This window comes from Phaseolus vulgaris, chromosome 7 (assembly GCF_051622355.1).
Source record: "Phaseolus vulgaris cultivar YP4 chromosome 7, ASM5162235v1, whole genome shotgun sequence".
NCBI lineage: Eukaryota > Viridiplantae > Streptophyta > Magnoliopsida > Fabales > Fabaceae > Phaseolus > Phaseolus vulgaris.
The window spans coordinates 20788406-20801274 of NC_143504.1; the positions used below are offsets into that span (position 1 = coordinate 20788406).

Genomic DNA, 12869 nt, shown 5'->3' on the forward strand with positions numbered 1-12869 from the left:
CTATAAAAAGGGTGGTAAGAACCCTAGAAAAGGTACGCCGTTTCTAAGACTGAAACTGTTTTACATACTTATTGTTTCTTAGCCCAGTACTGACTTGATTGTTGGAGTGCAATCAACAGGTAGGGCCCCCTCTTTTTCAAACGGAGCTAATCTCCAACACCCAGACGTGAACACAGAAACCATCGTGAGAAGGAGGAACCACCACCTGCCTCTGAAGTCAACAGTGGCTGAGTCAATTGGCGATAACATTTGGCGTCCACCTTGGGAAGGAGAAGCCACCACCTGCCTCTGAAGTCAACAGCGGCTGAGTCAACCGGCAAGAACATTTGGCGCCCACCGTGGGGCTCAATAAAACTAGGTCTCACTCACAATCGTGTTGAGAGCCACCCAGCAACATGAGGAATACGAGACAAGGTGCATCTGCACTAAAAGGAGGGTTTGGCTGCCAGCCACAACCGATTCCAAGATGATTTGGCTACGTTGCGAGCGAACAATGAAGAACTACGTAGGGCCAATGAAGAGCTATGTAGAGATTTACAACGCATGGGGGAGCGTACGGATGATAAGCGAAATCTGCCCATACCAGTTAAGGCTCGCCCCATGCCCTTTTCCCAGGCAATCATGGACACTGTGATACCAACCAGTTTCATGGTTCCAAAAATCACCTTCACAGGTGTAGAAGACCCGGAGGCCCACATCATAGCCTTCCACACTTAGATGATGATCTCGGGAGGCACCAACGCCATGCACTGTAAGCTGTTCATGGGAACATTCTCAGGCACGGCGTTGGACTGGTTCATCAGTCTCCCTGATGGACACATCACCTCATTTGATCAATTCTCAGCATTGTTAAAGGAGCCATCATCAACCAGGATCCCCCTCTTGTCTCTTTCGATCTCTTCGACTTAAAGCAACATCAAGGAGAGCCTTTGAAAAAAAATTTAAACAAGTTTGGGGCCCTGGTGGTGAAGTTACACACCAAGGACAAAGCTATAATGGTTCACGCCTTCGGGCGAGGTGTGCTACTAGGACCTTTCAGTGATTCCTTGATAAGGTGTCGCCCGAAGACGTTTTGCGAGATCCGTCGTCGAGCTGTAGCCCACAACGATCTAGTGGTGATCTCAGTGGTAACGACATGAAGGAGAGTACATAGAGTCCTCGTCGATTAGGGGAGCTCGGTAGATGTGATGTTTTGGTCAACTTTCAATAAGCTCCAGCTGTCGACCAATCAATTGAGACCTTATGACGGTTGCCTATACGGTTTCGCTAGGGACAATGTGGAGGTGTGAGGGCACATAGAGCTAAGGACAACTTTCACAGACGGCACCGCATCACGCACAGTTAACATAAGGTACCTTGTTGTCAATGCCCCTTCAGCTTTCAAAATCCTTCTGGGTAGACCTGCCCTAAACAGAACAAGGGCAGTAGCCTCGACGAGGCATATGAAGATGAAGCTACCCTTCCTTGAGGGAACCGTGATAATAATCAAGTTTGACCAGAAGGCGGCAAAGAAGTGCTATGAGAATAGCCTGAAGAGAAAGAGAGGGGTGTGCACCGTGACCAACCAACCTCCAAGGGAGGAGGGGGTCACCCGAGTAGAGATCGCCCGGGAAGATCCACCCGAACCTGCAGAGGAGGTGCCTGAAGGGGAGATCAGGGGTAAAAAGTTCAAGCTCAGAAAATCTCTAAGTCAAGAAGTGCAAGACCAGATTGTCGAGGTAATAGCACGACACCTGGATGCCTTCGCGTGCTCTGCCTCAGACATGCCTGCCATCGACCCAGATTTCTTGTGCCATCGCCTCACCATGGACCCTCAAGTTCGACCAGTGCGCCAGAGACGAAGAAAGTTTAATGAAGAGAGGCAATTGGTCATCAGGCAAGAGACCAAGAAGTAGTTGGATACTGGACACATAAGGGAAATCCAATATCCCGAATGGCTAGCCAACGTGGTATTGGTAAAAAAGGCCAATGGTAAGTGGAGGATGTGCGTCGACTTCACATATTTGAATAAACTTGCCCGAAGGACTCATACCCACTGCCCACTATCGACGCCTTGGTAGACAGCGTGTCAGGCTACAAGTTTCTCAGCTTCCTGGATACCTTCTCTGGATATAACCAGATTCGGATGCATCCTAGGGACGAGTGCAAGATGGAATTCATAACTGAACTCTCCTATTACTGTTATAAGGTGATGCCTTTTGGGCTCAAGAATGCAGGTTCAACCTACCAAAGGTTGATGGATAGAGTGTTCGCTCCCATGATAGGGCGAAACGTCTAGGCGTATGTGGAAGACATGGTGGTCACCTCCCAGGTGAAGGACTAACACATTGCTGATTTGGAGGAGCTATTCACCACGATAGCCTAGTACAGATTGAAGCTAAACCCTGAAAAATGTATGTTTGGGGTAGAGGCAGGAAAATTCTTAGGGTTCCTACTCACTAAGCGTGGGATAGAGGCAAACCCCGAGAAGTGCACTGCGATTATAGCCATGAGAAGTCCGATCTCAATGAAAGAAGTGCAATAGTTGACAGGGAAAATGGCCGCTTTGTCCCGATTTGTATCGGCGGGAGGGGATAGAGGACATCCCTATTTCCAGTGTTTGAAGAGAAACAACAGGTTCGTATGGACCAAGGAGTGTGAAGAATCGTTTCTCAAGTTAAAGGAATACCTAGCCAGCCCCCAAGTACTGTGCAAGCCACTGCTAGGTACCCCCACTCCGTTTGAACTTCGCTATTACAGAGCCGGCGATAAGTTCTGTCCTCGTCCAGGAGCATGATCACGTGCAAAAGCCCATATACTTTGTCAACAAAGTTTTGCATGGGCCTGAGGTGAGATACCAGGCCATAGAAAAGGCAGTCCTAGCGATAGTGTTCTCAACGCAAAGGCTCCACCACTACTTCCAAAGTTTCACTGTTATAGTGATGACAGACCTCCCTATTCGCAAAGTCTTACGAAATCCCGATGTGGCAGGGCGGATGGTGTGTTGGGCGGTTGAGTTATCAGAGTTGGATATACAGTACGAACCAAGAGGAACTATCAAAGGCCATGTTTATGCTAACTTTGTAGTAGAACTATCCTCGACATCCACACATCAAGCATAAGCAGACTTCAGACGGGTCCTCTCCGTGGACGGGTCCTCCAACCAACAGGGTCGCGGGGCTGGCGTCATTTTGGAAGGACCAAATGGGTTGTTGATCGAGCAGGCCCTACGATTTGCCTTCAAGGCTAGTAACAACCAAGCTGAATATGAGGCCTTGATCCCAGGAATGTTACTAGCCAAGGAGATGGGTGCTAAGAGTTTGTTGGCGAAGAGTGATTCCCTGTTAGTAACAGGGCAGGTTACGGGAGAATACCAGGCCAAGGACCCTCAGATGGCCGCATACCTATAGTATGTCAAGATCTTGAAAGAGACTTTTGTGGTGTTCGAACTAGTACACGTCCCTAGAGAGCAGAATGCCTGATCTGACTTTCTAGCAAAGCTCGCCAGTTCAGGCAAGGGGGGCAGATAGAGGACAGTCATACATGAGACCCTGAGGACACCTCAAACCAACACAAATTGTACAACATAAGTCTAGCAAGTAAGCACCTCAGAAGGCGTTAAGAGAAGTCACCGGTAGCTGACCCAAGAAATGTTGAAAACGCCAGAATAAGCGCATACAACTTATCAAGGGAAGAGTCATTGCACGTTTGCCTAGTTGAAGAAGGCGAAACCTGAATGACACCCTACAGACACTACTATGTACTTCATGTGGAAGAACATAGTATGTCGTCTTGGAATCCCAAAGCGCTTGGTGTCCGATAATGGCACCCAGTTTGCAAGACAATAGTTGGGCAAACTGTGCACAAAGCTCGGAATAAAGCAGATGTTTGCATCAGTTGAGCACTCCAAGACGAATGGGCAGGTCGAGTCTGCCAACTGAGTTCTGCTCAGGGGTCTAAAGAGAAGACTGGAAAAAGCCAAGGGAACTTGGGCAGACGAGGTTCCTAGAATTGTGTGGGCCTACAACACCACTCCCTAGTCCACCAACAAGGAAACACCTTTTAGTTTGGTGTATGGATCGGACGAGATGATCCCCGTGGAAATTTATGAGAGTTCACCATGCTCCCAGAACTTCGTGGCTGAAGAATCCAACAAAGAAAGAAAGGTGAAAAATCCCTTGCCTTTATACGCCAAGGTTGAGAATAGTATGGTTCCAAAGAAAGTGAACCTCTCCCTTTCCTTTATACGCCAAGGTCGAGAACAGTATGGTTCCAAAGAAAGTGAACCTCTCCCTTGCCTTTATACGCCAAGGTCGAGAACAGTATGGTTCTAAAGAAAGTAAACCTCTCCCTTGCCTTTATATGCCAAGGTTGAGAACAATATGGTTCCAAAGAAAGTGAACTTCTCCATTGCCTTTATACGCCAAGGTCGAGAACAGTATGGTTCCAAAGAAAGTGAACCTCTCCCTTGCCTTTATACGCCAAGGTCGAGAATAGTATGGTTCCAAAGAAAGTGACCTCTCCCTTGCCTTTATATGCCAAGGTCGAGAATAGTATGGCTCCAAAGAAAGTGAACCTCTCCCTTGCCTTTATACGCCAAGGTCGAGATCAATAAAGTGAACCTCTCCCTTGCCTTTGTAAGTCAAGGTTGAGAACAGTATGGTTCCCAGAAAAAGTGAACCTCTCCCTTGCCTTTATACGCCAAGGTCGAGAACGGTAAGGTTCCAAGTAAAGCGAACCTCTCCCTGGCCTTTACACGCCCAAGCCGAGAATAGCATGGTTCAAAATGAGACATCTCCCTTGTCCTTATGCGCCAAGGTCGAGAACAACGAGTAAACTTATTCCTTGTCTTTGTATGTCAAAGGTAAGACCAGCTAGAGTTCGAGCAAACATCTCCTCAAGCCCTATGTGTCAAAAATCGAGAAAGGTAAAGTTCAAGCGGGTTGGTAAAGGAGCGTGCTACTTAGGTAAGGATGAACACCAAAGCGCTGTTAGTTGACAAAACCATTCCAAGGCAGGCAAGATAGCTGACAGCGAATACAAAAGACAAGTTGAAAGAAGAAAAGATCTCATAAATAAAAATACATGTACAGAGTCATCAATTGTTCAGCGGGTTACAAAATAAAGACAAGAAGAGTCATCACCGCTATTCGGCATTTACCAGCTGCCTATTAGCAATTGTCTTAGTTAGCCCAGTTTGGGAAAGATCCATCCCAGGATGCACACAGGCAACCTTGGCCATGGCATCCTCAAACCCTGCTACATAAGACTCTGCAGCGTCTCAGGTCAGCTCATCTTTGGCTTGGAGGAATTGCTCATCCTTCTGAATCGATTCCTCTTCTAGCTTGGCCAATCTCTCCTTCAGTTGGGCCACCTCCTCGTCCCTGCTACCAAGCTTCTCCGTCAAGCCATCCATCACATCCCGAAGATCGGTGTTCCTGGCATAGATCCTCATAGTCTCTTAGGACTTCTCGAACAAGAGCTTTTTGGTCTCTTAATCAGACTTGCGAAGTTCCGTCATCTCCAAGAACATGCCAGTCTCACGACGTTTGAGTTCTTTGACTTGGAGGGCATCTTGGCTAGCTGCTTCCTTTAACTTATACATCTTGGATAGGAGAAGGCTGGATCCAACCAGAGTCTCCCCAAGGTGCCTCGAAATATGATCCAATAGGGGGTCATCCTCCAAGTTCCTCAGCCTCTCCTGGGTCTGGAAGGATTGTAGAGCCTGCTGTAGGAAGGCGGGCAGATCAGCAAAGGGCTCACCACGGTCACCCCCTGAAGCACTCTCCCCTCTACCCTCCTACACCACGATGTCACGGGGAGAGGAGGTACTAGGGGGCACTCTCTATAGAAAGGGGCTTGTTCATCTAAGCCCGATGGCATGGGGACAGCAACATCGGCCTTGCGTTTCCTTCTGAATACGAGGTCAGAGCAAGTATCCTCATCCTCAGAGGGAGCAACCTCGGCTACTTCAGCCACTCCCTTGAGCCTTTTGCCTTTGGTAGAGGGGCCAAGAGCAGAGGGACCTGGTGCAGCCTTCATTTGAGCCGCCATAGCAGCCAATTGTTTCCTTTTCTCGGCGTTAAGCACCATGCCTGCATAAGGAGATGAAAGAACATAAGAATTTAAATAAGCAGTGCACACAAGCAAGAAAATCACTATCAGGAATAGGGGAAAAGGGGGTACCAATATAAGCCTTAAGGAACTTAGGGCTGTATTCGAGCTTGAGCAGCTCGACAGTACTAAACAACGCTCCTGGGTTGGAGAAGAAATTGCACACCTCTCGTTCTCGTGTGGGTATGTCCTCGAGGCATCTGGGTTTCTTGAGCCCAGGTTCCTTCACCCAGTAAAGGGGAAACCCATCCAAGAGGTTGGGGTCGAATTTGCTGCAACGGATTTTGAAGAACTTCCTTTTGAAGCCCTTGTATGATTGCTGGAAGAGGGTCAACAGTACTCTTCCAGCGACCCCGTTGAAGCTCACCCACAGCTTCTTCCATGGGCTCTTGGCTTCGAAAAAATATAGGAAGACAACCACAGACGGCGTATGGCCAAAGTGGTCGCAGAGGACAAAGAAGGCCCTAACGAATGCCCAGCTGTTGGGCTGTAGTTGGGCAGAGGCCACGTTCACTTCGGTAAGGAGGGCACGCTCGACACTAGTGAGGGGTAGGCGAAGGGTAAATCTCTTAAAGACCGTTGAGTAGATGAAACAAAAGGGTCCCTCTGGGTCCGACGACTCATCAGAACAAACAGGTTCACCAATCCTATAGGGCTCGACCTTCACGAATCTATCGTGCTCCTTCCCAAAGACACGAGATTTAGGGTAGTCCTCGTTCTTCTTATAGGTCGCTATACTCGCAAAGGAGGGAGGTTTCCTCTAAAATTTTGTCAGGTGCCCAGCGGTATACAGATTTATAGTCGAGGGGGGAGGAGTTGGGTTTGTTTGAGCCATCTTGAGGAGAGAAGCTAAAAAGAAGAAGGAAAAAGGAGAAAAATGCAAAGTTTAGGGAAGGAAATGTGTGCACTTCAGAAAGAAAAACAGAGAAGTAGAAAAACGAAGAACAATGATCGTAAAATGCGAAAAACATAAATAGTCCCAGAGCAGTTAAAGCATGCCAAAAGTATCGGAATGATAGTACAAAGGCGATGATGAAGTAAAAAAACATACCTTGGAGTGATTATGCTTCGGGGAGTTGAAGTGGGCAAGGGAAGAAGACATAGCGTTTGGAAGGAAGAAATGTTTGGAAAAGCTTAAGAGAAGTAATGAAACAGTAAAAAGAGCGTAAGACTTGAAGGGTTTATTATATAAGAAAAGCGCAAGCGGCAACGAGCCTCGACAGTTGATCTTGTCACATGTACCCTGCTAAAAAAGTATGGTGGAACGTCACCTCAGTGCACTGTGCACGTCCTGTCACTCGTGATGATCAAGAGTGATCAAGAGCTTTGAAAAATCCAAATCCAAGGTGATGGAAGAGGCCCAAGGACAAGTCCAAGTGCAAGCCCAACAAAGAAAAAATCTGGGCCTATCACTAAAGTCATGGTCAAGAAGGATCAAGAAGATTGGAATACTGTTACTGATGGCAGAGAAACCTTCTTGTACATGTTTAAAATGTCATAACTCTAGTGTAGAAGTAGGATTTATTTTTTTTAAAAGTAGAATAGGAAATTTTACTTGTAATTCTTTTTACGTGAAATTTGGTACCTTAAAAACCAACCTTGGTTAAATTAGGGTTCTTTGAACACCTAAATTAACCAAGGCCGGTTATGACTAAGTCTTGGAGAAGAGAGCACATGTTCCATGTGCTTAAAAGCTTTCCATCTCATGCTACATGTGCTAGGTCTCAAATTAAGCACCAAATGCATCACATTTGATTTAGCTTGTATTTCATTTGTATTTGACTCTTCCAATTTCGACCCTCCAATCCTATATAAGGAGGTGCTTGGGTCATGAAATAGCAAGATTATTCTAGAGCAAATTGCTGCCAATTTTTCTCTTTGTCTCCTACCTCTCTAGGATAGACATTTTAATCTTCATTCTTCACCTTTTCCAAGTGAGATGGCCTCACCACTCACTCTCCATTACAAGAAAATAGCAATTTAGTCACCGAATTTAGCGACCGAAAATAAGTGGTCGCAATTTGCAATCGAAATAGCCACCGAATACCCGTAATGTCAAATCTGCGACCGAAATAGCGGCTAACTGAATTATTAATGATGTTAGTTAGTTTTGCGACCCAATCAGCGACCCAAATTGAGAGTGACAAAATAATTGGTCGCTAAAGTGGTGGCTGTTTTGAATAAATTGGAAAAATATATCTACAACCGAATTAGCCACCGATTATGTTTCTTTTTTAGCCACCGATTTTAATTTGGTCACTAAATATTATTGCTTATTTTCTGCCACCGAATTAGTCATTGAATATGTTTATTGTTTAGCCATCGATTTTTCTTTGGTCGCTAAATATAATTGTTTATTTTTGCCACCAAATCAGCTACCAAAATTTATTTATTTTTTAGCCACCGGTTTGTTTGTGGTCGCTAAATATAATTGTTTGTTTTTTCCACCAAATCAGCCACCAAATACATATATTTTGTAGTCACCGAATTTCTTTTGGTCGCTAAATATAATTGTTTATTTTATTACTACTACTAATATTAATAATAATAATAATTCATTTTTATTTTAAAAAACTATACAAGGATCACACTCTATATATTCATGAGTGGTCATGAGTTTGTAATTTCTTAAATTTAAATAAAATTAATTAAATATTATTTTTAAAATATCAGCTCAAATGAAAATTATAAATAAAATTACATAACAAAAAATTATTATTAATAAAATTAATTCTTTAAAAAAAATTACGCCACATAATTAAATTTAAATAAAACTATCTCTTCAGAATAACTTTAGTTTTATAAAAATAAATATATTTTCATAATTAAATTGTAAATAATTTTTTAATTATTAATATTTTTTATTAATAGCACTTTTATCACTTGTTTCTATAAAAAAAGTTGTTTAAATAAAAATTATTAATAAAGATAATAAGTATATGCAAGTTAGAAATCATGAAATTTGTATTAATATGAAAAATAATTAAATGATTAAAATATCCATATTTATTATCATGGATATTTAAATATTTATTTAATATTTTTTTTTAATGTGTATGGCTACCTAGTTTTATTCATTTCTAATAATAAATAATGTAATTAGATAAAATATTGAGATGTTGATTCAAAATCAATTTTATTTTACGTATTGAAAAAGTAAATAATATAATTAGATAAAACATTGGGATGTTGATTCAAAATAATGGTCAATTAGAGTCAGATTTTTATGGAATATTGTCTAATATTATTCAATTGGAGTATACTGGATTTCCAAGTAGTTCTCTTTCAGTGCGAATGGTTTGATAATACTCCTAATATAGGAACCAAAGTAGATAAGAACTATGGCATTGTCCAAGTAAAAGAATCACGGAGATATAATAAAGCATATGATCCATTCATATTTGCACAACAGGTGATGGATTTCCTATGAGCTCTTCTTGGATGTTTGTGGAAGATGGTGCTCCTAAGAGGTGTGGTGACCTTGAAGGTGCATGAAGAGTGTGGAAATGGGGAGTTCGGCCAACCCCTTTGAAGGTGCTGAAATGAAGATTAAAACCTAGAAGCTAGGCAAGGAGTAATGTATGGCACTAAATTGGCAGCATAACAATACTCTATTCAATCTTGAAAATACAAGGTGTAGGCTCCTCCTTTTATAGGCTAAGGAGGACCATAATGCAACCCTAATGCTAATCAAAATGAAATGCAAATTTACATCACATGGAGCACATGGCCATATGGAGAATCCTTCTAGAAAGTGACCAAATCTTTAGCAAATCTAGGTCAAGTCTCATGGAATCAAGTTTATGCTATTTACACCACAACTAATACTAAGCTATCCTTAACGGGCCTTAATGTAGCATATACAAGTTGCTTCTTCTCCCATCCATAGGTTGGCCCAAGTCTCACATCCGTAGCTTGGTCGTGGACCTAGTAATAGGTCCTCTTCCATTATCCCCTCCCTTTTGAAAAGGATTTGTCCTCAAATCCAACGCTTTTTCTTCAACTAGGGGGATGGATGTGGCTGGATGGTGTCCATCATCTCCTCCTTCTTGAGAAGATTTGTCCTCAGATCTACAGACTTGATCTCGAATAACAGCCTCTTGTTTCGCCAAAACTTGTCCTCCTGGATCAAACGTCCACCTATAGAAATCATTAAATAAAGCATAGGTGTTAGTTTGAAAATCAATTTTACTATGTTGCCATTTTTGTTTTTCTTTTGGTTTTGGCAACTTTGGACAATGTTTCTGTTTTGATTGTTGTACGTGTTCTCTAATCATCTTATGCATTTTGAAATGTTCATTTGTGGTTACTTTCTCTTTAGGCATAAATCCTATAGGAGATGGTAACAACTTGAAAGGAGAAAGATGATTTAGCCCACATATAACCTCAAAAGTAGAAATACAAGTAGTTTTGTGAACTACTTTATGGTATGTATGCTCATCTCTAGAGTTGTGTTTGTCCTTTATGATTATTCTAGGCATAGTAGAAAGAGCTAGATTTTCGAATGTATTTTGACCATGCCTTTGAGGTTGATAAGAATTTAAAGTGTACAACTTAGTTGCAAGTTTTCCAAAGAGAATCCTCAAATCATGGTTTGCGAAATTTGGAACTCTATCCAACACTATGCTTGAGGATAAACCATGAAGATGTAACACTTCTCTAGAGAAGAGTTTATCCATGAAAATCGAATCAAAACCTTTTGTTGTCCTAGGAAGCTCTAATATGAAGTTTGTGTCTTCCCAAGGATCATTTACAAAAGGTGAAGGAGTATAGAGTTCTTAAGACATTGCCTTAGGTGTAGTTTGAAAACAAGAATTGTACCTAAGGTAATGTCTTTGAACCTCTTTTCTCATGGGTGACAAAAGTTTTCCTTTTAAAAGCTCTAGAGTTTTATCAACTCTAATTTGGCCCATGGTTCTCCTTCATGAAGACTTTTTCTCTTATGTGTAAAGATAGTCTCGTTGTTACAACCATTGTTTATGAGAATTTGTACACTTTGCAATGGTTGTCTCAATAAGACATGACAAGTTTCTTTGGGCACTACTTCACATAAAAATTTGTTTTTGTAGATGCTTATAGATAACTTGACATTCACTTGGTGATATCCTAGCACATATGAGAAATAATCTACTTTATCTTTATCTATGCAAGCTTCTTTTAAAGACTCTTCTTTTTTGCTTATGCTTGCAAGTGTTCCTTTACCTGAGGTAAGGCTAGGTTGTTCAACAAGAAGCATGTTTTCAAGGGGAGAGTAAGTATATTTTAATCTAATTGTAATTCATGAATATGATCTAATTTTCATTTATCATTTTGACAATATGTTTTGAACATAGTTTTCACTAGCAAATGGACCTTCCAATGTTATCTCACGAATCATCAAGCAAAAATATGATGAACCTAGTCCCACTTGGAAGAAGGTTCGTCTTGAGCTTAGGGACAAATGGTTTAGAGAGTTTAAGGTAATTTGAGTTATGATTACATTTAAAATGATATTTTATTTTTCTACAATGTTTGTTTTCTAATTTATTTTACATGCAGAAAGAGTATAGGTGGGATATGGAACAAGACCAACTCATTAGATCCATTTTTGATACAAAAGCCTCTCGTATATTTAAAAATGCTATGAGTAAAGTTAAGCATGGTCAAGATAAGGGGACCTAGATTCCATCACTTGTTCGAGCAACCTTGGACCAGCATTGGAGTTCTACAGAATTCCAGAACAAGAGTGTTATTGCCAAGGCGAATCGGGCTGTTGAGAAGGGAGCCTTAGCCTACTGTGGTGGTTCCATATCTACCGCGGCTCACTTTGAGAAAATGGTAATATTATTATATTTCTTCTCTTTCTATATTTAATTTAACTACAATCTATTATATCTTTTTATTAAATTTATGTAGACTAAAGAGCTTGAATGACAACCAACTACTTGGGAGGTTGTAGAGAGAACAAAAAAATTGAAGACTGGACAATGGGTCAATGACAAGACTCGCGACCTTGCGGTATGTTTAAAATTTAAGTTATATTTAATTTTTACTATATGTTTTCTTCACAATAATCAATTTGACTTCATTTTCAGGAGAAATATAAGAAACGTCTAGAAGAAGCCCGACAACAGCAAATGCTTGAAAGCGCATCTTCACAAAACTCTCATGTTGCCTCAATTGATGAGAATGAAATATACATCGATGTTGTTGGAAGTGGAAATAAAAAAGGGAATGTTTATGGTCTTGGTGTATTGAGCAAAAGGTTTAATAGTTCAACAAGTGCTAACTCTGCTACTACAAGTCAAGTTCCAATAGTCCATCAAATAGAAGAAATGCGTGAGATTATTCAAAAGCTAAATGATGAACTTATGACAAAACGGGTCAATGAGCGGACACTTAAAGAAAAGATGGAGCTATTGATGAAAACTCATGAAGAGCAAAGTGAACGCTTGCGCAAACAAGATGAGCAGATGCAACTCATCCTCCAACACATTCAAATGAAAAATCCCGCATCAGGCTCTTCAGATCTTACTACCAGTGGACATCATAAAGGAGACCACATTAGAGATGACAATTCAGAAGAAGATTAGTTGTATGTTGAATTATATCATAGATTTGACTCGTTTAACTAGTTTTCAACAGTTTTAGTTGTGTAGTACGATTTACCTTTAATTTGAGTACAACTCCTTCTTAAACTATGTATTTGAAATTCATTCCAATTTAGCTTGATTGAATTTTGAGTATCTATAAGCAGGTTTGAATTTGTTTATAAAATGGTCAAAATACCATTTTAA

At 41.4% G+C, this 12869-nt stretch overlaps 1 pseudogene; it reads left to right on the forward strand.

Moving 5' to 3' along the window:
• Positions 1–9279: 9279 nt before the first annotated feature.
• Positions 9280–12665, forward strand: LOC137816976 (uncharacterized; annotated as a pseudogene).
• The last annotated feature ends 204 nt before the right edge of the window (positions 12666–12869 follow it).